This window comes from Cnephaeus nilssonii (assembly GCF_951640355.1).
Source record: "Cnephaeus nilssonii genome assembly, chromosome: 15".
Classification (NCBI taxonomy): Eukaryota; Metazoa; Chordata; class Mammalia; order Chiroptera; family Vespertilionidae; genus Cnephaeus; species Cnephaeus nilssonii.
The window spans coordinates 37,640,594-37,667,895 of record NC_137086.1 but is presented as its reverse complement, the minus strand read 5'-3'; the positions used below and the strand labels follow the sequence as shown (position 1 = coordinate 37,667,895).

The 27,302-nt window shown below is 39.6% G+C and overlaps 1 protein-coding gene across 4 annotated transcripts in view; it reads left to right on the top strand.

Moving 5' to 3' along the window:
* Window positions 1–412: 412 nt before the first annotated feature.
* Window positions 413–27,302, top strand: part of SERTAD2 (SERTA domain containing 2) — a 108,380-nt gene continuing 81,490 nt past the window's right edge. For 2 of the 4 annotated variants that reach the window (XM_079792312.1, XM_079792313.1), the window contains exon 1: window positions 413–1,166. The gene's annotated coding sequence lies outside the window, so the exon portion shown is untranslated. The other 2 variants (XM_079792316.1, XM_079792314.1) reach the window with 2 other exon arrangements.

Here is a 27,302-nt window from a genome sequence, read left to right as displayed (position 1 = left end):
CTTCTTCCCCTCCGTCGCGCTAAGGGCATCTTCTTCTCCTCATTGGCCCCATACTGGTGTCCATCACCCCCAGGCGGCCCTGGGATTGGCGGAAGGCGCACTCCTGAAGCGAGGCGAGCGGAGTGACTCCGCGGGTCCCCGGCGCCTCCTTCTTTCCCTCCACCCCTCCCCCCGCCCCCCCACTTCAACGTCCACCCACTCTCCCCACCCCCCACTCCACTTCCCCCGCCCCGATCGCGGCAGTGTCCTTAGTAGACTCAGTGGGCTCGGGGCGAAGCCAGCCGCCGAGCGAGCCGCGCTGTCATTGGCCGACGCTCACGCCCGTCGGAGCGGCGGGCTTCGCCATTGGGTGGCTCCGCTCCGCTCCCCGCCCCCCCCGCCCAACGCCTCGCCCTCTCAGTCGCCGCCTCCCTTCCCCGGCTCGTCCGCGACCCCCTTTCCCCGCCGTCCCCCGCCGCATCCCCCTGGCCAGCGGGGCGGGGACTGCTGCTGTCCGACTCGGTAAAGTCTGTGAGTCACTGCACAACCCATCAATCCAATTAAATGTCTTGAGCGAGCTGAGCAGGCGGTGCTGCCGCCACCGCCGCTCGCCCCGCCGCGGCCGCCCCTGCTCGCAGCGCCCCTCTGATCCATGGCTGTCTGTCTGTACTTGTTACGGTGTAACCTCCTCCTCCTCCTCCACCTCCTCCTCCACCTCCTCCTCCTCTGGAGCCGCTGCAACTTCCCCTCGGCCAGCCTCCTCCTCTGCTTGGGGACTGCAAAGGCATGGGATAGACCCAGAGCGACTCCTGCCTCCCCGCCAGCCCCCGCTCCGTGTCCCCCTTTACACTAAAGTCTGTGCCTCGCTCCTCGTCGTTTTAGAGATTTATTTATCCGTCTAGCTCCCCCCGATTTTATTTTCCCTCTCTGGGGCCGGGGGGTCGCAGGGGACCGAGAGTTTATTTTAGGGAGGGGGCTCTCCACCTCCTCCCCCCCCCCCCAACGTTTCTCCTTTTTCCGGCCGTGACTTGATTTCCCCGCTCCTCTCGGCTCCCACCGCTCCAACTCCCCGTCCTGCACGCGAGTGACGCACCGACACCCCCCGCCCACAGCCCAGACGTCCCCTCCCTCGCTGCCACCCCGACCCGTCTCGGAGCTGGACCCGGCGGCGACTTCTTCGCGGAAGGGTGAGTGCCGTGTGGGATCTCGGGGAGCTAGCGGGGGGGAAATGTGGGAGCCGTCCCCTCTGGGGAGGGCAGGGATCGCCTTGTGGGAAGGGAGGCTCCGGGTCCGGCGTGCATTTGAGGTGGAGGCTGCCTCCCTCCCCAGCTCTCGCTCCCCCCGCCCCTCCTTATTCACCGGCCCTGCTGTGTTTCTAGGTTTTGCCAGACTTCCCCCATCGGGGCATTAGAACGCTTCCTAAAACGAGCGGTAAGGGCACGCTTTCCGTCTTTAGGATGCTCCGTGAACTGCAATAGTCAGCAGTGTGATCTGAGAGACTCTGTGACCTGCAAAAAAGTGCACAGTGGCTAATTGGGTACATTTTCCTGCAAACCAAAGTTCAACTTTTATTTAGTAAAGGCAAGACAAAAAGGTTATTTCTCATTTGAATGTGTGATCCTAGAGCAAGGGAAGGCAGGTTGCCTAGTTGGTGTGGCTTACTATTTTTATTTTAAAATAGTTTTATAGGTTCCCTTTTGGAAAAAAAAATATGAATTCACTATTAGAGTAAAGGTTATGAAGTCTTTGAACCTGTTGGAGGAAAGCAAGGTAAGATGAAAATCCAGCTTCATACTGCATCTTCAGTTCACCTCTTTTCTAGCAAGAAATTACAACACCGAATTTTTTTATTTCTCAGGCACTGGGCACAGTGGGGTGTGTTAAGGATAAAAATAGTGTTTTTTTTTTTTCTTTTGCTATCCCTCTTTTGTATTTTTGATTGCTCTTAAACAATGCCATGCTACAGAGTTTTGTAAAAATTTAATTTGGTTTCTTGATTGTTGGTAGCTCAGAAGTATACATACTTGCCCATATATGCCTTATGAGAATCTTGCCTTATGCATCTTTAGTATTTAATTGGAGATAAAAGTAAAAATTATGAGTAGTTACTCTGAATCGGCTTCTGAGGTTACTTTTGAGAATTCAGCCTATTTAAAATGTTATTACTCTTTTTGTATCAAGTTCTGGTCTATGTTGTCCACAAGATTCAAATTAGGCCAAACCAAACGTGTTTTGATATATTAAAGTATAGGAAAGGCCTCTTAGTAGTTCATTTCTCTCCTTCTCTTTCAGACTAATCAGAATAAGTTGTTACTAAATTTAAGTTTAAAGAATAGACTATACCTGTACTAAAATCTGCCAATTTTTTATAGAAAGATTTATTTTTGAAGAGCAGAAATGTGTTTATGATCAGCCTAAAGTAGTAAAGTTGACTCCAATGTAAATGCTATCGTAAGGAAATGCTTGTCATAAGCTCCCAAATCTTGCAAAGTATTTCAGGAAGACTTATACAAAGCTTTTTTGAATTGTTTAATAAATTTATCATGTGGCCTTTTGCCTGAGTGTCGGACTGAATCATTGAGAGGCCTCAAGCACAGGAGCCAGGCTGCCTGAGTTTGAATCTTGCAGCCATCCTTAGATAGCTGTTTGACCTTGGACAACTTTTAAACCTGGCCTCTGCTGATTTTCTCCTGTAAATGGGAAGGATGACTTTTCCTTAAAGGGCTGCGGTAAGGATAACTAAGAATGCATGTCACAGAGCACTTGGTGTTAGCTGTTCCGTCATCACCACCCCCTTTAGAGAGGAGGTCTAATAGAGTGGTTAAGAGTGGGGCCTCTAGAATTAGATTCTGTAAGTTCAAGTCCCAGCATTTCCTCCTGTTGTCTATGTGACATGGTCAAGTTAACCTCAGATTCCCTATCTGTAAAATGGGGATAATAGAAAACACTTCTTAGGGTTATTGTGGGGTCAGAATGAGTTAATATATGCAAATATTTTTTATTTTTTAAAATATTTTTTTAAATTGATTTCAGAGAGGAAGGAAATGGGAGAGAGAGAGAGACAGAAACATCAGTGATGAGAGAGAATCATCGATCGGCTGCCGCCTGCATGCCCCACTTGGGATCCAGCCCGCAACCTGGGCATGTGCCCCGACGACCAGGAATTAAAGCATGACCTCCTGGTTCATAGGTTAACCTCTGAGCCATGCCTGCCTGGCTGCAAAGATTTAAAATAAAAAATTTTTATTGATTTTTTTTTTTTTTTTAGAGAGAGAGGAAAGTAAAGAGACAGAGAGAGAGAAGAGAGAGAGAGAGAGAGAGAGAGAAACATCAAGTTGTTATTCCACTAATTTATGCATTCTTGGTTGATTCATTTTTTAAAATTTTATTAAATTTATTGGGGTGACATTGGTTAATAGGATCATAAGGTTTCAAGTGTACATTTCTATGATACAAGATCTGTATATTGCACTGTCTGCTCACCACCCAAAGTCAAACCATCTACTGTCACCATAAATCAGGTCCCCTCCACTTGTATGTGCTCTGACTCCGGATTGAACCAGCAACCTTGGTGTATCCAGATAACGCTCTAACCCAGTGGTCAGCAAACTCATTAGTCAACAGAGCCAAATATCAACAGTACAATGATTGAAATTTCTTTTGAGAGCCGAAAACCGACTTGTGCGCATGGGCCACGAAGTTTCAATAGCACTGTACGTGCGCGCCCGCACGTGGTATTTTGTGGAAGAGCCACACTCAAGGGGCCAAAGAGCCACATGTGGCTCGCGAGCCGTGGTTTGCCGACCACTGCTCTAACCAATTGTGCTGCTCGGCCAGGGCCATGCAAAGATCTTAACTAATATTTACTAGTAGTACATCTTTGTAAAGATCTTGACTAGCATTTGAAACATCTTTTTAAGTTTAATTCCCTGTTATCCTCCTGGTATGTCTTGAAACATGAGTAAATTTTTTGTAAAGAATTGTTGCTGTCAAAATAAGCAGAATTATTATCAATATGTATGATATTCTTTGAGATTTATACTTTAAACTAGCATTTATATATATCTTTATGAAATTTAGTTATTTGATGAGCTGAGTTGATCACTTTCATTTAAGCTTGCATAAGAGGATATATATATATATATATATATATATATATATATATATACTTCTATTATAGTGATACCTATCACACATTTGCTGTTATCTATGATTTTCTCCTTTACTAAAGAGAAAGCTCTTTGAGGGTAAGAAAAGTGTTTCAGCCCAGCTGGCAGCATGGCTCAGTGGTTGAGCTTTGACCTATGAACCAGGAGGTCACTGTTCGATTCCCGGTCAGGGCACATGCCTGGGTTGTGGGCTCAATCCCCAGTAAGGACAATGCAGAAGGCAACCAATCAATGATCCTCTTTCGTCATTGATATTTTTTATCTCTCCCTCTCCCTTCCTCTCTGAAATCAATTAAAAAAATATATCTATAATAATAAAAGCATAATATGTTAATTAGACCGGACAGCCGAACGACCTTCCGGACGAAGCCGGGGCTGTGAGGGCCAAGGCAAGCCGCCAAAGATGTGAGGGCTGAGCCCCTTGCATGAATTTCGTTCAGCGGGCCTCTATGTGTGTGTGTGTGTGTGTGTGTGTGTGTGTGTGTGTGTGTGTGTATGAGTGTTTCATTCGTAATTTAATCTCCAGTATCTACCAGGGTGCTTGGTACATAAAGAAGCTTAATGAATGCTGTAGAATTAATTAAATAATGTTATTCCAAAGTTACTTATGAGTTAGGTTCGTGGTCGGCAAACTGCGGCTCGCGAGCCACATGCAGCTCTTTGTCCCTTTAGTGTGGCTCTTCCACAAAATACCACGGCCTGCGCGAGTCTATTTTGAAGAAGTGGTGTTAGAAGAAGTTTAAGTTTAAAAAATTTGGCTCTCAAAAGAAATTTCAATCGTACTGTTGATATTTGGCTCTGTTAACTAATGACCACCTAACTGTTAGGTGAATGACATGTAAGTAATATTGTGGAGAATGCTAGTATTTGTATTGTTAAATTGAATTTTTATGCTCTCAATTATTATTTTTTTAAAAGAGAACAAATGAGGGGAATTACAGCATAGCATACTTTATTAAGAAACTATTTTTCATTTTAAAGATTAAACTTAAAATAGTCAGAAAAGTACATATCAAATATCTTCCTTTGATACCTGACATGTCCATTTATTATTGTAAGATGTTCTGACTCCCAAATTTCCTGTTACTAAGTTGGATGTTACTATAAATGTGAATTATACTAATTAGATTTTTGCATGTCCCAAATGATGGTGTGATGTTATTATCGGCTTCAGAATTAATAATAATAAAGAGAATTTATTAAGCTAACACTGTGAAAATAAAATGGCATCATTTCCTTAAGGACCAAAGCTTTGTTTCTCTTCCCATTCAAGAATGAAACTCTTTCTCTTGCATAATCTTAATTAATAATTAACTTTAGAAATAGCTGTAGTAAATAGTGTAATAGGACTCATAAAGGAGGTATATGTAATTAGTAAATAAAGCACTTTAAACTTCACATACTTAATAGGCATTACACAATTAGGGAATATATATACTTTAAATAAACAAAATTGATGAGGCCTAACACCCGCTTCATTTATAGAATCACTGTTTTATTTGTCAATAAAATCCAGTTTAATTTATTATGCCCCCGAAATTATAAAATGCAAAAATATCTTGTATAAAAGAGATATCCTCAGTAACGAAATCTGGATACTGATTGACTCACAAGTGTTAGTGTTCCCTAACATTGTTAAAACTTTTCAAATATGTATACTATATACTACAATGTGGATAATCTTGTATATATAATCCTTTGTTTTACCTAATCACCAATTACCGATTTTAGCTGAATATATTGCATTTTTATTGGCTAAAACAATTTATTTAGAAAACTTGCCCTTTGTTCATATACTTTTAAAGCAGTCAGTCTAAAAATGAAACTTAAAAAAATTAATTTATAGGCACTTAGAAACTACACAAGTGTCTGGTCTGCAAGATGGAAGGTCATTTATTTTTCACTTGGCACATTTTAGCATGACTGTTTCTGTAGCTCACATCTCTTTCTTATCTCTTCCTTTCATTTAACATTTTTGTGAAGATATGTGAGTATTAGTATTTTATAGTCCTATATAATGTATCCAACTTTTTAAAAAAAGCATCGTTTCTGCCCTAACCAGTTTGGCTCAGTGGATAGAGCGTTGGCCTGTGGACTGAAGGGTCATGGGTTCGATTCCGGTCAAGGGCATGTACCTTGGTTGGGGGCACATCCCCCCAGTAGGGGGTGTGTAGGAGGCAGCTCATCGATGTTTCTCTCTCATCGATGTTTCTAACTCTATCCCTCTCCCTTACTCTCTGTAAAAAAGCAATAAAATATATTAAAAAAATAAAAAAGCAACGTTTCTGATGAAAAATTGTTTGGAAAGAAGAGAAGAATGAGGTAGATAAAAACTTTAAGGCTTGTGATTTCTGTGCTGTCTTCTAACATTAGGAAAATGAATAGCTGTATACTAAGACTTAACGTCATCAGTAGGTTCTGTGACTTTACACAAGACAACATAAAATGAAATCAATGTAAAATTTACCATAGGCTAATTGATATAAAGTAAGAGTTAATTTCCTACCATAAGATGAAACGATGATGAATGAAACTACATTGTTCGAGGACCTGCTGTATCTGTCAGTGATCAAAAATAGAGGAAAATAATATATATATATATATATTCTCTATTGACATAAACTTAAAATTAAGGTCCATGGATCTAGATTGAGCAGTGCTACTTATTGGCAGGTGACCTTGAGCTTTACACTTAACCTCCATGGCTCTTGGAGTTCTTATCCATCTTTCAGTGTGAAGAGGGAAGGTAGTTAGTTACCCTACCCTCATTAGAGGATGTTGTAGGGGTACGTTGTAAGTACTTTTTGAAAGCATTGGAGGACAAAAATGCAAGCAAATATAAAGTAAACATTAGCATTTAGAAATGGATATTTATCGTCATTTAAAAATTGTGGCCTTTTAGATCTTTTGTCTGAAGGGAATTTTTTCTTTTAACTTTATATTTGGAGAGATTTTTAATTGATATGTTCACAAGAATGTGTAAGGTACCTTTTAAAGAGGCAAGGAACTTTGGTTTAATTGAATGGGATTTAAAATGATAACACTGCGCCTGGCTAGCATGGCTCAGTGGTTGAGCATCCACTTATAGACCAGGAAGACACGGTTCAATTCCCTGTCAGGGCACATGCCCGGGTTGTGGGCTCAATCCCCAGTAAAGGGCATACAGGAGGCAGCTATCAATGATTCTCTGTCATCATTGATGTTTCTTTCTTCTTTTTTTTTCTTTTAATCCTCACCCAAGGATATTTCTCCGTTAATTTTTAGAGAGAGTAGAAGGGAGAGATATATATAGAGAAACATCGATGTGAAGAGACACATCGATAGGTTGCCTTCCACATGTGCCCTGACCAGGGCCAGGGCTCGAGCCTGCAACCAAGGTATGTGCCCTTGACCGAAATCGAACCTGGGACCCTACAGTTCACGAGCTGATGTTCTATACACTGAGCCAAAGGGCTAGGGCTCATCATTGATGCCTCTCTCTCTCCCTCTCTCTCTCTCTCTCTCTCTCTCTCTCTCCCCCCCCCCCTTCTACTCTGAAATCAATTAAAAAATATATATTTTTAAAAAATGATAATGCTGAGTTTTGGTACATCCTGGGTTATAGCAGGGGTTGATGTAAGAAACTTTATGTATAAGAGATAATATATTTTATTAGGTTAAAGCTTGTAAAACTTGCTTGCACATTGCAGGAAAACATGTTCAGACATATTAGACTTAGTTAGAAGTATATTCAAAGAAAAATTAATTTTTATTTATTTCTAAATTTCCAAATGATTCTTTAGCTATACTCATTTATTTTGAGCCTGGAATGCAGTGAAATGTGCACACATCAGAATATAGTGGGTTGTAGGATTTCATTTAATTTATTTGAAAATTTGAGTGAAGATATGTCTGGAAAGGCTGTGTATTAAGAAATTAGTCTTCTCTTGTCCTTAAAAGTGAGTTAGCAGACTTTAAAAGTCAAAAGCCCACAGTTAGCACATTATGTACATTTCTTTTAATTCAGCTTTATCTCTTTCTGGTTATTAGCAGAAGAGTTGTCTCGGCCTCATGATGTTACTCACTTTTTAAAATGGAATTGAATTCTAGTGTACTCAGAATAAGACCTATAAAAACAAGTGGACATACAAAGAAATATTTGTTTCAACTAATATTGAGTATAGTGAGCAATTATCCTCTAATACGAAGTTGCTTAACAAAAAGCAACTTTAAAAATACACTGTCCTGCCGAAGCCGGTTTGGCTCAGTGGATAGAGCGTCGGCCTGCGGACTCAAGGGTCCCAGGTTCGATTCCGGTCAAGGGCATATGCCTTGGTTGCGGGCACATCCCCAGTAGGGGGTGTGCAAGAGGCAGCTGATTGATGTTTCTAACTCTCTATCCCTCTCTCTTCCTCTCTGTAAAAAATCAATAAAATATATATATAAAAAAAATACACTGTCCTTTTCCCCTTATTGTTCAACATTCAACTAACAGAAACTTAGAATGATAGATTTCTTCTCCTCTTTTGAATTTAAAGTCCACATTGATGTTTATAATGTTTGGTGTGGTGGTATGTATGACTCTTTAGTATATTGAATGTTTACTTTTACCATAGTAAATAAAATGACCCAAACAGCTCACTTTTAATGTAATTTTTTTTCTGTTTTTCACAACCCTCTTTCCTTTGTTCTACCACTGTTTTTCAGTTTTCTTAATATTTCCACGTGCGTTTGTTTTTAGTTTTTATGCAGCATCTTTCTTACTTTGCTGTCTTCTCTTCACATTGGTATTCTTTTTCCTTGATCACAGTAGGTTTTTTTCCTTTAGCTGTCTTTTGCCTCTGCCTCTGTATAAGCTATGAAGTTAGTAGTTTTCATTTATTTCAGGCTGCTTTTATGAGGCTGAGGCAGAGTCCTTCTATATGGAAAATTTGCTTTAGCTCATCTCAAAAGATGAGCTCCCCGACCATCTCATCTACACAGAACGTAAGGGGCCATTTTTGTAAATCTAAAACCAAGTTTTAGCTTAAGTGAGGTGGGAAAAGAGGAAACTGTGACATGTTTATGTTATGGGGGGATACCCGCAGAATTTTTTCTGTCCATGTGACTTTGAAACATCTCAAACATCCACCCTTTGTTTTGCTGCACGCCCAGTGCCCCGTGAGCCCTGCAGGCTGTTTCAGCAATGACCATCGCCACCTGACCACGTGGGGGTGGGGGGGCGGCTGGCCTGAGAACACGCATTAGGCAGGAGGAGCAGCTCCTTTGTTGTGTTTTGAACTCCTTGAAACCAGACTGAACATCAGACCAAGTCCACTGTGAGGTTCTCCAGGGTTCACCATTGTTCAGTGATTAATGGCTCCTGGTGAAGCAACCATCAGCTTTATTGTCTGCCCATGGCTTCAGCTCAAATGAAATGTATCCCTTTGAGTTCACTTTTGTTTTGATTTTTAAGGGGTCTTTTCATCCAGGAAACCAAAGGGTATGTAAATGCATATGTATTATTAAACAAAAAAAAAGTTTACATAAAAAAATCTTTTGAGTAAAATGTTTTCCTAAGGACCAAAATTCGTTGATTTGGAGAGAATGTTGTATAGTTTCTCAAAATACCTGATATTATTCAGACTTCAGTAGTAGAAAAACTTGCAATTTGAGTAAACAAAATGAATCCTCCTTTTGATTTAGAGAACAGTCCACGGTTACTTTTTATTTAAACAATTCAAATATAACATTAGATAAACTGCGTTTTGGAGTTTATTAAATAAGAGATTTTCCAGAAATTGTACTTTATAAAATCTGTGCCTCATGGAAGAAGCCTGGTCTTTTTTTGCACACCTCTGTCCCATTCTTTCCCTCCCTCCCTCCCTCCCTCCCTCCCTCCCTCCTTCCTTAAAACAGAAATGTATTGAGCACTTATGTGCCAGCTACTGTTATTAGGCACTTACATACAGCAGTGGAGAAAAGAGACAAATACTCCTTTCCTAGTAGAAATTACATGCAAACAACTTGGTGTGTATAGAACTTACTATCTTCTATTTGGATTAGTCAGAACTAAACATTGTATAATAATGATCTGGAAAAAAGTAAGGTTTCTTTCTATGGAATTTATGCCCTTTGACATGGTATAAAGGAATCCTAAATCTTGAAACAAAACTCCATTTGAATGGACAATTTTCATTTGAGTTTGAGTTGAAATGTTAAAAACTGATAATGTAACTGGATGTTTCCAGCAGAAATCTGAAATCGTCCTCATTGGTGAACCCTGGGAAACCTGACAGTGGACATGATCTGAACTATTTACTAGGTTTTCTTTATATTTTCAAGTTGTTTTCTCCCTTTGCTTTGTTTTCTCTATAACAGAGTCTGGGGAAAAAAGTGTAACACTGAAAATTGCACAATGGAAATGTAGTCATCTCAGCTATATTGCACAATTAACAAGAACATCTTAACTTTGTTTTTGTCCAGTGTACAGAAAGAACTAGTCTTTTGTTTCTATGATTGTAACGCCATGTAATTTTCTAAACAGACAAATAAAACTCATAGTATACATTTCTACCTCATATATTAAAGTAGATAAATCAAAGTATTTTATAGTAAAATAGCATTAATATGAAATGATACAATAAAATGATTTTCATTAATTATTTTTATATTTTATATTTATATATTTCATACACGTCCCAAGTCCTTGGGGCTATCACAGACTAATAAGACATGGTGTTCACATTCCATTTGGGGAGACAAGAGATCTCCATGTGAAAAAGAAATCTCTGTATTAAACAATATGGGATTTAGTGTGATGGGAAGTCTGGTGTAGGCCACTATAGTAAACTGTCTTGGACTTGCCCTCTGGGGATCCTGGGTGGCCTTCCTGTAAATCCATCCTTCCTTTTCAGTTAGGGCAAAGATGCTTAGCAGGTATTCCTGTACCTGAGGCACCTCAGGGTAGAACAGTCCCTCTTTTAGCCACTAAAACTGCTCAGCAAGGAAGGGGAGGGGAAGGGAATGGAGCACACATCCTAGCCATTTGTTACAGTCCCTAGCTAGCTACCTGAGCAGAAACTCGGCACCTGAGAACACAATATATAGACATACCTTTGACATGGGTGAGGTTCTGAGGACACGAGTCACTTCATAACTTTGGGAAGCCTGGTACATCGGTGAGGGCCCTAAATGGAAGAAACACTGAAAGGGGAGGAAAGAAGTGGAGATGGAGCCTTGGACAATTACGAAGACACACTCTTTTTTTTTTTTCTTCAGTTTTGCCTGGAGTAGCCCTACCCACCTATGAAATGGGAGTGCTAGAGGCTCAATATTACAAATTTAGGAAGTCTATATATTGCCATAATATGTTGGTATAATCTTTCTAAATTATTTTGCTTTGGAATAGCCAAATCCCTAATGTGTGTGTTTAAAAGTTCTCAAACATAATGCAGTGTGACTGTGGCTTCTATTTTTATTTTCCTGGATGTTTGAAAATATTAAGATTGCCTTTGTTTTTAGAGTGCCTTTGTTTGTTTATTTGGACCTAAATCTAAGATAAAATAACACAACATATGCTTGTCTCTTAAATTTCAATTAGGGGGAAAAAAAATCCAAAGCTTCAATGTTTATTTTAACGGTTGATAAAAGTATTAGGACACTTCTGTGGAGACTTTTTTGCTGATTTTTTTTTTTAATGTAACAATGTCTATCAAGAATTTTTCCCCCCTGGAAACTGTATCTATGGTATGACACAGCTGTTTGATTCAAAAGGCCATCTAGGAACCCTGGCTGGGTGGCTCAGTTGGTTGGAGCTTTGTTTCACACACTAAAAAGTTTCAGGCTTGATCCCTGGTTGGGGCGCTTACAGGAGGCAACCAATTGATACTGATATTTCTCTCTCCCTTCCTCTCTCTCTAAAATCAATAAACATATCCTCAGGAGAGGATTTAAGAAAAAAGAAGGCCACCTAGGATAGTTATATTCATTATCTTGATTGCTGTGATGGTTTCAAAGGTGTATACATATGTATGACAAAACTTAGCAAATTATACATTTTAAATATATGCATTTATTGTATATCAATAAAATTTTTTTAAGCCACATGGGTGTAAAGTATATTTCCAAGATGAAATCTCTATTACAAGAATTATATTTTTAAAGTTTGTCATTTATTTTTATTTCTCTATTTCATCTACTCTTTATTCACCTCTACCCCATACCCCAGACACACATATTTTAAGAAAAACAAATAGAACTGAGGAGGCCTGTGCGTGAGCTGAAATTTAGATATAGGGCCTTAGAGAGCTTTTTTCTGTATGTACGGCTCACTGGAGTATCTTTAAGTAATTTGCACAAATTTGAATTTGGAGAATTAGAGTTGTGTGTTTTTCAAGAAATCCTCCTTTCCTTATAGTTTAACAGATTATGACTCATCTTTGGCATGGGATAAAGAGCATGGTTTAGGAAGACTTTTGTTTTTAAAAGAGAGCTTAAGTGGCTTAATGCTTTTCCTTAAATATTGTTCCTTTTTTTTTGCATTTCTATAATTTAAATTTGGCATGTTGGAACATAGACTCTATGAATAGATTTGTTTAGGGAAAAATTAAGTCTGCTCTCTTTTTCTTGCCCTCACGGTCTTGAGCATAGCACCAGGAAACTTAAATAGGTTTGTTAAAGTGATGGTTAATATTAACTGAATATTTCCTATGTCACCCAATATATGTTTCAGGGAAGTTTCTTTATTGTTGGAATTAATTCTTATGTTAAGTTTAAAACACTGGCAATTTTTTCACGAATAAAATATAGTCTACAGAAATTTTCAGGTTTGTCTTTATGGAGTTGGGATGGACTATCAGAGTATTAACGAGTTGTGACTTTAAAATTCAAGTTCTACCATACCAGTGTGATCAATACATTAGAATTACCTGTGCCCAGGCCAAAACTTGGGGCGAGACCCTGGCTTCACTATTTTTCAAAATGTCCCACACCATATTCCGTCATTCCCAAACTTCCTATTGTAAAACTTTTTGAACATTTAGGAAACTTGAAAGAATAATTCAACAAACACCCATATTCCCTATACTTAGATTTAGTAATTGCTAACCTTTTGCTGTATTTGCTTTATGGCTCTCTCCCTTTCTTTCTCTCATACTTACTTTTTGTATCCTGTGAAAATAAGTTTCATATATCATAAGTCTTACCATTAAATACTTCACTCTGCATCTCCTGAGAATAAGGACATTCTCCTATGTAACCACAATACCATTATCCCACCTAAGACAATTAATAATAACTTGGAATGCTTTTCAAGAGCTCAATTCCATTTTAAAGGATGTGAATTCATATTCTACTAAAAATCAAATGCATATGAAGTGAGAAGTTCTGCAGAATAAAAAATTCTGGGCGTTTTTGCTAATTCTGTTTGCAAAGGCCACTACTTCATTTTTATGAGGTATAAATGCGTTTTGTTATTATGATGAGGTAAGATCCTTTCTAGAGCTAACATTGCATGATGGTATGAGAAAAACATTCATCAAAGTTCATGCCACAGCGTGGTTTACTGGAAAAAGCTCAGTTTTGAGCAAAACGTTGTTGGTTCATATACTTGCTCTGCCACTTACTGTGGGTGACCTTGGAGAAGTTACATTCCTTTATCAGTTAAGAGTATTTTCAGAAACCACCCTCAAGCTTGCTGGAATCATCAGGAAATTTATCATTTCACAAGTGCAGAGGTAGGGCAGGGTTCAGGGTTGGTCACACCTGTGGCTCAGGTTCTTAGAATCTTTCCGCTGTGCCCGACTCCTTGGTAGTTTCCACCTTCTGTTCTGGCTTCTTCCTCAAGCTGCTTCACATGCATATAATGTGGTATTCAGGGGAAGTTGGAAATCTCCCCACAGGGTGGGCTCTGAGTCTTTCTGTCTGATCTGACAGCTCTGCCCCTCTCTGGACCGGTAACCTGGGAATGAGGTTAACCTAGGGAGAGGAAGGTAGGAATGGACATTACCACTAACTGTTCATTATTCCTCTCCAAGCCCCGTTTTCTTTGCTGTAAAATGGGAACAGTGATATCTACCTCTGTGATTATTAACTGATGTACAACAGGTAAAGCGACTAACACACAGCTGATAATTTAATAAATGCTAATTTCTGTTTTTTTCTTTTCTCCTGTCCATCTTATAGAAAATTTTGTCCTCCTTTGACACTGCCACACTCCCTACTAGTAAGCATATATGTAAGTGACTTTTCCTTAACTGGTCTTCTACCTGTCCTCTCACCTCAGTATCTAGGGCAGTGATGGCGAACCTATGACACGCGTGTCAGCACTGACACGCGTAGCCATTTCTGATGACACGCGGCCGCTGAGGCGGCTGCATGCCGAGGATGAAACATTTGCTGCTCCTGAGGATGAAACATTTGCGAAATAATGTTTTTTCCTCAAAGTGACACACTACCCGAGTTTTGCTCAGTTTTTTGGCGAAGTTTGACACACCAAGCTCAAAAGGTTGCCCATCACTGCTCTAGGGTATAGCGTTTTATGTATACTTTGCAACTGGTCATATATTGTCCATTAACGTATCTTGGCCCATCTTATTATTTCTTATGTATTTCAACTTCACTTTATATTATTCCAAAGCCACCGAAGGAAAACTGTCAACAGTGTATACATATTTATCACACTCCAGATCACATGTGAACAAAAATCTCTTTAACTCTCCGTAAAAACAAGAGTCAAAAGAGATTGTTCTCCTTTTATTAAAAGAAAATTGCACCGTGCCCTGTGGAAAAGTAGCAGAATAAAATGCTCTATTTGAAGTGTAGTATCTTAGCTGTCCAGGATGCACCAGGCTTTTGATACTTTGGGGAAATCTGAGCTTATATGGTAGTTTAGCTGCCCTGGTTTCTCCAGAACTGGCTTTCTAAAAAGAATTGTGTGTATTTTACCAGCAAGTAGTTTTTTTTGTTTGTTTGTTTTTGTTTTTATTGTTTGGTCTTGAACCCTCTCTCACGTACCATGAGAAAGTCATCTACCAAAGACGTGTTTTCCAGGATGTGTGAACACTCTAGGGTCTTTGTTCAGGCATGCCCTTGTCGAAATATGTAGAGAAGTATTGTCTTTTTTTCTTCCCTGTGGGATTTCTAAAGCACTCCTGAAACACCTGCAAAATTGTCACTATCACATGGGAAGATCTTCACATTAACAACTACAACAACAACAAAAACTCCACCGGAACAACAGGATCACTCTTGTAGGAGAGCAATCGAGCCTCTCTGACCCCTTAAGCAGAATATTTTATTCCTACCAACCTCCTGCAAAAGAACAGAAGGCTGAAAAGTCCGGAGTCTCTGTTGACTTGGAAGATACTGAACCTTGGCTTGTCCCTTTTCAGTTACAGTTTTTTTACTTTGTCATTAAATTTTTGTATTTAGTATTGACAGCCATCTATTGATCTATTAAGCTCCGTGAATACTGAAAATACGTAGATTTTCAATGGTTCCATCCATACTTCATGCTTCTGCTGGCACGAGTCATTCAGTCAGAGGGAGGCTTTTTAAAGGAACTATTTAAGTGTGTGTTGATGTGTCTTATACATCTCAAATGAAGGTTCTGTAAACGTTAAATTATAAAGCAGCACAATGAAGGCAGAACTCTAAAGTAAATAGTAATTTTATTAGAGAAGCCAGAGGAGGCACACCATGGCTATAGTTAAAAATGCTAGTTTTTTGGGGGGAAGTTTGAAATTTGCGTTGTGTTTCCTTGAAGTGCTATTGGTCACCTTTAAAATGGTGACATATGATCTGAGCAAATTTTTAATTTTAGAATCTCGCAGAAAAGTTTTGTGGACAAGCTTCCCTTTGCTCTGTAACAAATGCTTTTACTGTTTAGCTGAGGTTTGCTGCTAATGGCTCAGAGGCTGCAATGAAAAGTGAAATGGCTGTTGTTTCCCATCTACTACCAGATTTTATTTTTATTTCCACTACCCAATGTTAAAAAAAGAAATGAAAAGAAAACAAAGATCAAGATTCAAAAGCTCCAACTAAAATTTAATTTCCTAACTAGAATAAGGCTGGCTTTGCCATGATGTGAACAGTCATGCATCGGAAATATTTGTTCATGGCTATACAGTTGGTCAAACTGATTGCTGGGATTAGCAGTTGAATCGGAAATGTATTTCTGTCCTCAGACACTCAATCAGTTAGGTGAAAAAACCATCAAGGCTAAGCAGTCCAGACTGACTCAGATTCTTTTTTACCTTTCTACTGAGAAATGTTACAGTAGTATCCTTAATTTTTAGTCTCCTTGAGAGAATGGAACAAAAGTCCAAGTGAGTAGGCTGAAGAGCAGTACATTATCTGCCTCTCATTACCCAGGACTTAATACTGTAATGATAGAGTAATTGCCCGAGCTTTGTCTTCTTCCTCGATTTTATCGCTCCTGTGTTCTGTCTTGGAGCTTCTTATGGGCGGGATCTAAACTTGTGTGGAATGGATCCTAAGGGCAAACTGTTTTTGTCCCAGGTATTTTGTTGTTTTCATTTTCCATAAGGAGTTCTTATTTTGACTGAAAATTGCAGCACAACCAACAAACAATAATATGTTTACAGTAGCTTTTAAAAAATTATTTGGAAAAGCGATTATACTCGGAGAATGATTTTCTGAAAGACCGAAATATGGGGAAGTTTTAGGGCCACGAGTCCCATTTTGCCGTAGTAAGCATTGTGCCACTCAATGTGTGCATCTTTAACTATGCTATGTGACTGAGTTGAAGCATTGGGGGATACTTACTGGTCAACTTGAGTTTTGAGAAATAATTTTAAAAAATTACAGTTGAGCAAAAACAAAGGGAAGTTTGAGGGTATTATTAGAATTGCATTATGGTAGAAAATTTTGATTGTCAGAAAATTTGTCAGTAATTAGCCATAAATTTAGTTTGATTGGGGACCAAGTCATGGACTCTTGACAGTGATGCAGTTCATTTCTTCCTAACTTAGCCATAAAACCCTGTGGTACGGGGACACTCCTGTGTTCTCAGCACTGTTGTCGAGTTCCATTGTAACTCATGTCGCATGTTATCACTAACACAGTGACTACTAAGTGGTAAGTGCACGAGGTTGACAGAGGTGAAGGATTTTTTTTAAAAAAGATTGTTCAAGATGTTTTTGTATTTATTTACTTATTTATTTATTTATTTATTTATTTTATTGATTTCAGAGAGGAAGAGAGAGGGAGAGAGAGAGAGAAACATCAATGATGAGAGAATCACTGATTGGCAGCCTCCTACACACCCCCTACCGGGGATGGAGCCTGCAACCTGGGCATGTGCCCTTGACTGGAATCGAACCTGGGACCCTTCAGTCCGCAGGCTGAAGCTCTATCCACTGCGCCAAACCAGCTAGGGCAAGGTGATGGATTTTTGTTTTTGTTTTTTTGCAGTACTTACGTATTGTAAGAGCAATATAGGAACATTTTGTGTTTGGGTTAATTTAGGCCCAGTTGGTGTGGCTCAGCTGTTGAACATCAACTCATGAACCAAGAGGTTATTCATTGGTTCGATTCCAGGTCAGGGCACATGCCCAGGTTTTGGGCTTGGTCCCCGGTAGGAGGCATGTAACAGCAGCCAATTGATGATGTTTCTCTCTCATCAATGTTTCTATCTCTCTCTTCCTCTCTTTCTAAAAATCAATAAAAACATATTTTTAAAAAAGGTTTCTTGATATGTTTAAGAAGATGTGGCCAATGTTACTAGCTGGAACTGGCCCTGGAAAAGTTGAACTGGTGCCATGTTTTTCATGCTACTGTTATGTCTCACTATAAAATGAAGGAAGTGTTAATAACACTTCCTACTTGTTTAGCACGTTTTCCTCCCCAGCTCTCAAAGGAGTTGGCCAATATTGGGCTGGATTCCCAGCCCATGTTTCTATTATTTTCTAATTCCCGTAATGTACATGTAATGTTGCCTAAAGATTTTTCACTTATTATCTTTTTTTCCTATGTTCTCCTAAAAATTGAAAAATAATATTTGCTATTGACACCCCCATTTCTCTGATACGAAAGAATAAGGCACATCTTGGGTAAATGTTTGACCTAGGATTATATTGTAATCAGCCACAGAGCCAAATACAGAACTGAGGGCTCTTCCTCGGCTTCACCTTATTTCTGGGCCACAGTTTCTCCCTTTTCAGATATACTTACAACAGGACTAAAGAAAATGCATTTTTAGGTACCAAAAATATTCCCCATGTCTCTTCTTCAGTGTTCCAATGGTATGATTTACACTAGATTTATTGTCTGAAGTAAAGTTTCAGTGCCAGTTATAAACATGATCTGTTTCCATATTATTCCTGATTTGACTGCTGTCCCAGAAGGTGATGGATAGTTGAAGAAAGAGTATAATGAATGCAGCCCCTATTTTCTTTTTGCCCTTCTAAATTTGATTTAATATAAGGTTGCTTTCTGCCAGGAAACTTCATGAATGGGCATATGTTAATAAGCCAGATTTTTTTTTTCCTTTATAGTCATAAACTTAACAAAATAACTCCCCAAAGTGGATTCAGTTAGAGTATGTTAAAACTTGAGTGAGCACTTCCTGAACTTATAGGAGGAAGCAACTCCAACCACTCTGAAAATGAGGTTGTTCCTGTAAAACTTGGCTACTGCAGTCTGAATATGTTTTGTGCTTTGAAGCACATCTCCCATAATTCTTTTTGTTAGTGAATGTTTGTAAAACTCAAGAAGGAGCCTGTAAAAACTAGAGGAATGGACTGTTCTGCTTTTAAAATGCTTTCAAACCTCCAACGGAGGATGAAGTTTCTGAGTGGCATTTTTTTTACTTTTTCCTTCAGCGTAACCAAAGTGAAAGTTGCATTTTGATCAATTTTCATTAGTCTTCTTAGTGAAAACGGAAGCCCCGAAGTGTGGGCTGGTGCGTGCACACAAAGCCGTTTTCTGGTTTTGGTGCCCCTGCGCGTGAACCGTTGCGTGTGCACACACGCCACACATAAAGAGCCCATTCTTGCTCACTCACAGCCAAAGGCGGCTGGCCACTGCGGTCTTCTGCTCTGTGGAAATTGGCAGCCTTTCTTCTTCTGTAAACAGCAGCCTGACGTCACCCCGTGCAGCAGTGATAGCAGACCCACTTCAGAGATTCTTGCAGAACTGCCGAAGGCCTGCTGTTGGCTTTGATCATCCTCAGCCACACTGGAATAAATGCAACGCAGAGAAATCCGTTCATGTCAGGAATACTGGGGTAGCTCCCCCCACCCCCTTTTTTTAAAAAAATAATTGTAATGTACTTTTCCTTGTAATTATATTTTCACATATAATCCCCAGCAAGAAATATGTGTAATGAGCAGAAGAACTGTCGCTATTCCTCATAGAAATGAGCTAACATGAGTCCAGAGAATTAAAAAGTTAGCAAGTGGAGAAATGACTGAAATTCAGGCCTTCTAAATACTGTTTTGTTTCTCTCCTCCTTATATTAAATAATTTCTTCAGTAATTGTTAATTGTTCAATTCTGTTACTTCCTCTCCCACCTAAAATGTGTGGGATGATGATTTATGATTTTCTTTTTCAGTCAAGACATCTGTGCATTAAAATCAGATACAATCTTTTTGCATTTGGGAACTCTTAGATGACAAGGTTACCCACTCCCTTGCCTCAGAGAGGGCCTTTTGAAAAATCTAGCATAAGTCTATACTCACAAGCTCAATGGGAAGGATTTATTAACATGATGATCCTGTTCTTCATTCAAACTCTGAAAGCTACATAAAATTGAGAAGCCAAATGATCGTAATTGTTTTGTGTTAACTGGAAGAGACAAAACCAACATGAAAGAAAGGATGTTCTGTTAGTTAGAAATCAGAATTTTCTTGGAGAAGAGTTGAGCCACTTGATAAAATATAACTGGTTATATAAAATAGTTGTCTTTCTCACTTGCTTACTTCTTGCTTATTTTCAGGCAGTTATAAAAAATGGAAAGGAACAATTACTTTCCATGACTTATAGTTGCATAGATGGTTTGGGAATACTTCAGGTTGTAGGTAACGTGGTTTTCTGTTTGTGACTCCAAGCTGGTTTTCCAGTGTGACATTAAGAATAGGTGGGAAGCATTTAGAGTTGTGTAGACTACCCACAGTAAATTACTCACACCTTAACTTTCTGCTCAATGCCCCACCTGAGCTAGCCTCCCTGATTTTGAGGTGTATGTTTAGGAAATTCACATAAATGTTGATTTTAGCTTACCCTTGACAGAAAATGCGTTAAAACCCTAAATATTAAAAAGGGCACATATAATAAACTGCTTTCTTACACTGCACTTTGGTATATAGTGGGCATTCAAAAATAAGTGAAGCTGTGAGCATCAGAAGTTAGCTAGATTAGCAACTTCAGCAAGCGAGCATCATACAGTAGTTGACTAAATTACAACCAAGGAAAGAAGTGCATTTGGGGTGAAGGACACGTGTTCTACTGCATAACTTCAAATGAACCAAAAGAGCTGTTTCTTTTGTATTTTATTTCCTTAATTGGTATAAAATGCTTTTGCCTTTAAAAGACAATACTTGTGGTTTTTAAAAATCACCATAGAGATTAGTACATAAAATCTGCCTTAACAAAGAAAACGAGTCACGGCCTTCTCACCGTCCTTCGCTTTCTGTGAGTGACAAAGAGTAAGGAGCCAGTAGCAGCTACCCTCCCAGCCTCTTGCTTCTGCCTTGCAGCGAAGTCTCAAAGTCTAGGTCTGCGGCGGGAGCCGAGCGCCTCTGCAGCGAGGGAGTGGCCCATGCAGGGTGCACACCAGTGGGGGGCTTCCCCAGCACTGCCCTTGGGGGAAGCCCACACCCACGTCTTACAGGAATGGCCGCAGGGGTCTGCCCAGCCCTGCTGTAAGTTAGAACCACAACAACATGTGTCCCAGTTTGTCATGGTAACAGCAGTGGAGTTTCTCATCACTGGAAGAGGCTGTCCGTAATTGTAAACAAGCAGCAGTGGGGGTAGAGGACAGATGTTAGATAACTGAAGTCAGTGGTGGGCCGGTGGAAACGCCACGCGGGGCTTAGATTTTAACTCTTGAGTGATTATGGCGCTGTCTCTTCCACGGTGGATATCATTTGAACGGAAAACAAAGTAGAATTTTCATTTTCACCCTTCATTCAAGCATTGGCATTTTTATTTGAACTCTACAGAGTTTATTGAACAACACCATTTTGGCTTTGTGTTGCAAACAGCCATACCTCCGGGGTTTGTATAGCTGGTGCCTTGCAGGGTGTAAGCTTTCACAGGACCATTATTTTATTTAACGCCCACAGCTGCAGCTGCCATGTGTGGTATTGCCCTTCCCCTTCATATATGGGAAAACCGAATTCTGAGAGTGTGTGACGCAGGACACACAGCTAGTAAGCAGCAGAGCCGAGACTGGAGCCCCCTTCTCTGGGCCAGGGACACGCATCGTTATGGTCTTCTGTGCCTCTCGCTTTCACATCTGCACAGAAAGCCACAGTCAGCAGAGCCAGCTTAGTGACCAGTCATGTTGCTCACAGCGGGAACGTATAGATCACCAAAGGGCAACTTCTTGATTGACTTTGACATTAGTAAACCAATAAAAAATAGGAGCCTTGTTATTTCTTACTTAGAATCAAAATGGCAGCACACAGCGAACCTTAAGGACCATTCAGTTTTCATACACAGTTTTTATTTTTTAAAGATAGAGGAAAGCCCTTCAGAAGGAAAGTGAAACTCCAGTCGGTGCAGGGACAAGGTCCCACTTCCCCAGACTCAGACCAGTGTGTGCTCTTTCTTTTAAAAGGACCCCTCCTTACACAGAGGTTACAGTTCTCATCCCAGGAGACTTTCCTGAGCATCCCCCTTTGCAAAGCCCTGTGCTGGAACCAGCCCTGCAGGAGTTTAGGGTCTAGTAGGGGAGACTTACTCCAGGGTCACATGTACCCAGTGCTGTGTTCAGCCATGTAAAAGTCTAAGAATGTCACAGATAGATTCATGGACAGCCCAGATTTGGACTCAGTCTTCTGGAAACATTTATGAAGAACCCCTTTTTTATATGACCTCCCATTTGTCTGAAAAATGACAACTGTGGCCACTTTCAAACCTTTCAGAATAATGCTGCCTGTCCCTGAGAAGCTGAAGTATAAAGACCAAAAGCAAATCACATTGTGATTTTTAGCACCAGATTTCTCATTAGGCATTGTCTTGAGAAGTTTTGGACTGAGAAAATCACATATTACTTATGTTATAAAAGCTCTGCGAATAACCTTTAACTTCTTGGCATATATTTTCAGAGAGCTGATGGCAAGCAAGTCACATGTTTGCTGGCCTTCCATTGAGCTGCGAACCTGGAGAGCCTTTCTGAAACTCCTGATAAGTTGGGCAGACTCCAAGTTAAGCCGAATTGATGGGGAATGCAGAATTGATCAGAATAATCACAAGTTCCATAATATAAAAGAGATCACTTTGCCAGAAAAAATAAAATAAACCATTCACGGAATGCCTTTATAGACCTACCTTGCACCTTGCAAATTTGTCTCTCTCGGTAGTTACTTCCAAAGCTGAGCAAACTACATGTGTAAATGGGTCGGTTTCTGCAATGTTCTGCATGAAATATTCAGGTATACACAAAGGCAGTTGGATTATAAATTTTAAGGGCAAACTAGCCTCCAGTCAAGCAGATATAGGAAGAGCTATATTTGTGTTCTTAAAAGAAGTTTCTCTTAAACTTAAAAGCTGCATTCAGTTTTCCTATTTCTTGGCTTGGATCGTTCTCACCTCTGTCAGCTCCAGGTTTTGCTCTCGGCCATTCATTCTTCATTCTCAATTTCTGTGTTTAAGTCCTTTAATCATACTGGGCATATACTTGGTTATAATCAGGTGATCTTGCCCTCATTCCATTCACCAGGGCTTAAGAACTTGATGGAATGATTTTGGATTAGCTTTAAAAAATAAATACCCTTTTGACTTAAGTCATAGTAGAAACATGGCAACTTCCACTATAATGTGTCTCAGTGGTTGTATTTCAGGCCAAAGACAGAGGCAAAATATTATAAATGGTGCATGTGTGACTTTGCTGAAGAGGCTTTGAGGGTCCTCCCTCTAGTTACCATGTTTATCCCAAAGTGTCCTTCATTTCAGTTTGGTGGTGAAGACCAGAGCTGAATTTCAATAACAGTCTTTTTTGTGTGTGTGTGTGTGTGTGTGTGTGTGTGTATGAATATATGTGTGTGTGTGTGTGTGTGTGTGTGTGTGTGTGTGTGTGTGTGTGTGTATATATATATATATATATATGTAAATATAAATATATTTTTGTTGATTTCAGAGAGGAAGGGAGAGGAAGAGAGAGACAGAAACATCAATGATGAGAGAGAATCATTGATTGGCTGCTTCCTGCATGCCCCCTACTGGAGATTGAGCCCACAACCTGGGCATGTGCACCAAACCATGACCTCCTGGTTCCTAGGTTGATGCTCAACCACTGTGTAGCAACTGTCGGACTCTTTTTATATTTGTAGCTTTTTATGAGTTGCACCAATTTTCCCTCTTAAATGATACATGGTAGAGTGAAGTTTAGGGTAAGAACCCAGTTCATTATTCATTGGGATTTAAATTTTCAATTCATCACTTCAGCCCCCAAGACTTTAGGAGAAATGCAGGCATTACATCATGTCTATCTACTGGACTAAAAGTATTAGAAACCTATCAAACTAACTTAGCAAACAGAGACTTACTGACTTACAGAAACTAAGATAGACTTGGCCACCAAACTATAGGAAGGGCAGTATTGCAGTTGGCCTGAACAAGGCCAGAACTCTCTCCGTCTTTCATCTCCATCTCTTTCTGTATGTTTGCTTCATTCCTTCTATGGCAGACCATTTTCCCACAGGGCTGGAAACATGACCGCAACAGTTTAAGTTGTAGCTTCTGCCTCTGGATGTCACATTGTGGGCAAGGAACTCATCAGATCAATATTGGTCATGTGTCACTGAGTAGAGAGGTCAGGAAGGTGGGGGTCATGGAGGTGGGGGTCATGTAGAAACATGGCAACATGTGTGTTTACCCATATGGTGGGTAGTGGGTAGGTATTTCCCAGGATAAGAGATAGTTGTTGGGAAGAAAATTCCCCAGATTGTATGCTCACTAAAACATATCAGACTAGTACCTTTTAAATGTTTGACAGAAGCCCATGTTAAAAAAATACATTTTACATTGAGACACACATATACACACATGTTTAATTGGAAAAGAATTTCATGAAACAATACTTACCCTCACCATGTACAGGCATTCTGATATTTTCTACTAGAAGCCTGGTGCACGAATTTGTGCATGGGTGGGGTCTGGCTGGTCTGCCCCGACGGCTGCGGGGGAGGAGCCCCAGGTGGTTCATGGGCCGGCTCCACCCCCTGGTCGAACTCTGGTAGAACTCCCGGTCTAGGGGACAATTTGCATATTACCCTTTTATTATATAGGATTAAATTCCTTTGTAGTTCATATTTTTAAAATACTGAGTATAATTCACTTAATTGATTTCATGACTCATTGATTTCATGATCATTAATGGATAATGATCTCTAGTTGGAGAAATATTATGCTAGACATTAAAAGTAGCAGGTAGGTAAGTTCATGTGTAAACAGGTATTTGGGCATGGATATTTATTTATTTAGTCTTGCTGAAGAAATAACTTACATTCTAGAGAGACACTGGGATCTCAGAGGGTGACAAATATGTGACAGGAATGCCTTTTCTAGTTCCCATGGTGGATAGGACAGCGCTTTTCCTACTGAGGAGTATTCAGGGGCGAATAAAGGAAAGTAAGGAAAACCAATGCATTCAGCCACACTACACTCTGACTTGGACTTGCCTTTTGCTGCGAAATACATACTGAAGTTCTGTAGACCTAGAAAATTTCCCAGAGTACTTTCAGTTCTGTCTTAAAACAAAACATCAATACAGCTTTCTTGAAAACATTGTTGTGGCAGCATGAAGGGCTTTCCAGTTCATTGTAATATTGTAAAGAGATGGGTGATGGTTTTACGTATCCAAGAGTCCGTTGAAAAAGTAAGGCCTCTTGTTTTTGATCTTCTATTGAAATATTTGAATCCACGCCTTCTATCTCTTAAGCTGAATCAAGAGATCCGGATAGAAACTCAATAGCAATACAGAATGACTCCTGAATGAGACATATGAAGACTCAGAGAAGAGTGGTTGTGTTCCTTACTGCAAACAGAAGCCCACAGATATCCTAAATAACGGATAGTCTGCAGTGCTGTGGATCTCACTGTGAAAAGCAGAGCAATAAAATGTTTGGGAGGATTGGAGAATATATAGAGTTAGGAATATGGAGAGACTTCATAAATGAGACACAGAAGTACTGACCATAAAGGAAGTGATTGATAAATTTGACTACTCTTGATGAACTTCTATTCACTAAAAAAATTGGAGAAAATAGATTGGGAAAGGGTTGTGGGTTTGACCCCTGGTCAGGGCACATACCTGGGTTGCAGGTTCGATCCCCGGTCAGGCGAATACAAGAGGCAGCCGATCAATGTCAGTGCTTCTCTCTCACATTGAGGTGTCACTCTCTCTCTTCCTCTCTCTCAAACCAATAAAAACACATTCTCGGGTGAGGACAAAAAAAATAATAAATTTAAAAAACATATTGGAAAAAATATTTAGAACACATATAATAGACGAAGGACTTATATTCAGAGTATATAACTAATTATTGGTGAGAGTGTAAATTGGTACAACCACAGCAGGAAAAAGTTTGGCAGTATCTAGTGAAGCCGAAGACAAGATACTTTGTGATCCAGTAGTTTCACTACTAGATTTATACCTTAGGGTAGCAGTTCCTCAAACCATTTGATCTCACTGTACACTTGTAGAAATTATTGACCTCGAAGAACTTTTGTTTATGTGGATCATATCTATAGATAGCTACCATATTAAAAATATAGAAATTTTAAAATATTTATTTATGGAAAGCCCATTATGTGTTATTTTTTTATGAAAAATAACTTAAAAGTCTATTGGGAAGAGTGGCATTGTTTTACAGTTTGCGAGTCTATTAAATGTCAACCTTTGTAGAAGATAGCTGGAGTCTCAGACTTATCTACTTTTTTTTTAAAAATATATTTTGTTGATTTTTTACAGAGAGGAAGGGAGAGGGATAGAGACTTAGAAACATCGATCAGCTGCCTCCTGCACAGCCCCCACTGGGGATGTGTCCGCAACCAAGGTACATGCCCCTGACCAGAATCGAACCCGGGACCCTTGAGTCCGCAGGCCGACGCTCTATCCACTGAGCCAAACCGGTCAGGGCAGACCTATCTACTTTTGTATTCATCTCTTGTGGTATGTTGTTTTTGGTTGAAGTATGCAAAGAAAATGTGACCTCACACCGATATGTAGTTGGAAGAAGGAGGAGTATTTTAATAACTTTCTCAAATAATTGCAGATACTCAATTAAAACTACAAATGGTAATTTCTTAAAGGTGAGTGGCAATGTGAAATCTGAAACCATATCAATAAACTTAATTATTTTGTTACATTAAAATCTTTTAGTTTACCTTACATGTTGAGTAGATTTTTTACTCACGCATGATTTTGTAATATCATACATTGATAATTTGCAAAATACTGGTTTACTCATTTCATTATACAATATTAAACTGTCACATTCTTTAACTTTACTACCAATCTCATCAGAAAAGTGTTCAAGTATTGGGAAGCTGTCAAGCACGGAGTGGCAGATACAAGTTTTCTAAAATTGTCATTTTCACTCGAAAGCCCTTATTTTTCCACTGGCACCCAAACCCTCAGTTGTTTTTCTTGAAGTGATAGGCTGACTTATCCACCAGATACTCAACTATGAATAGCCATAGTTTGTCTGACTGTCACTCCTTCAGAAAAAAGCAGCTGTGGTCATCCAGCTCAAAGGCAAACAATTGCCCAAGTGCCTTTCTCTAGGCAACCTTTGTACCGTGGTGTGCGGCGAAGTGCTTTATGTGTACTTGCCTATTTTGTCACACAGAATATTGAAAAGGTGTCTACTCAAGAGCAGAGATTTAAAAAAACTTAAACACAGTGATTATACACCATAGGGATTATACATGTATGTAACTTACCAAGTGATCACCCTGATAAGTCTAGTACCCATCTGACACCACACATAATTATTGTAGTA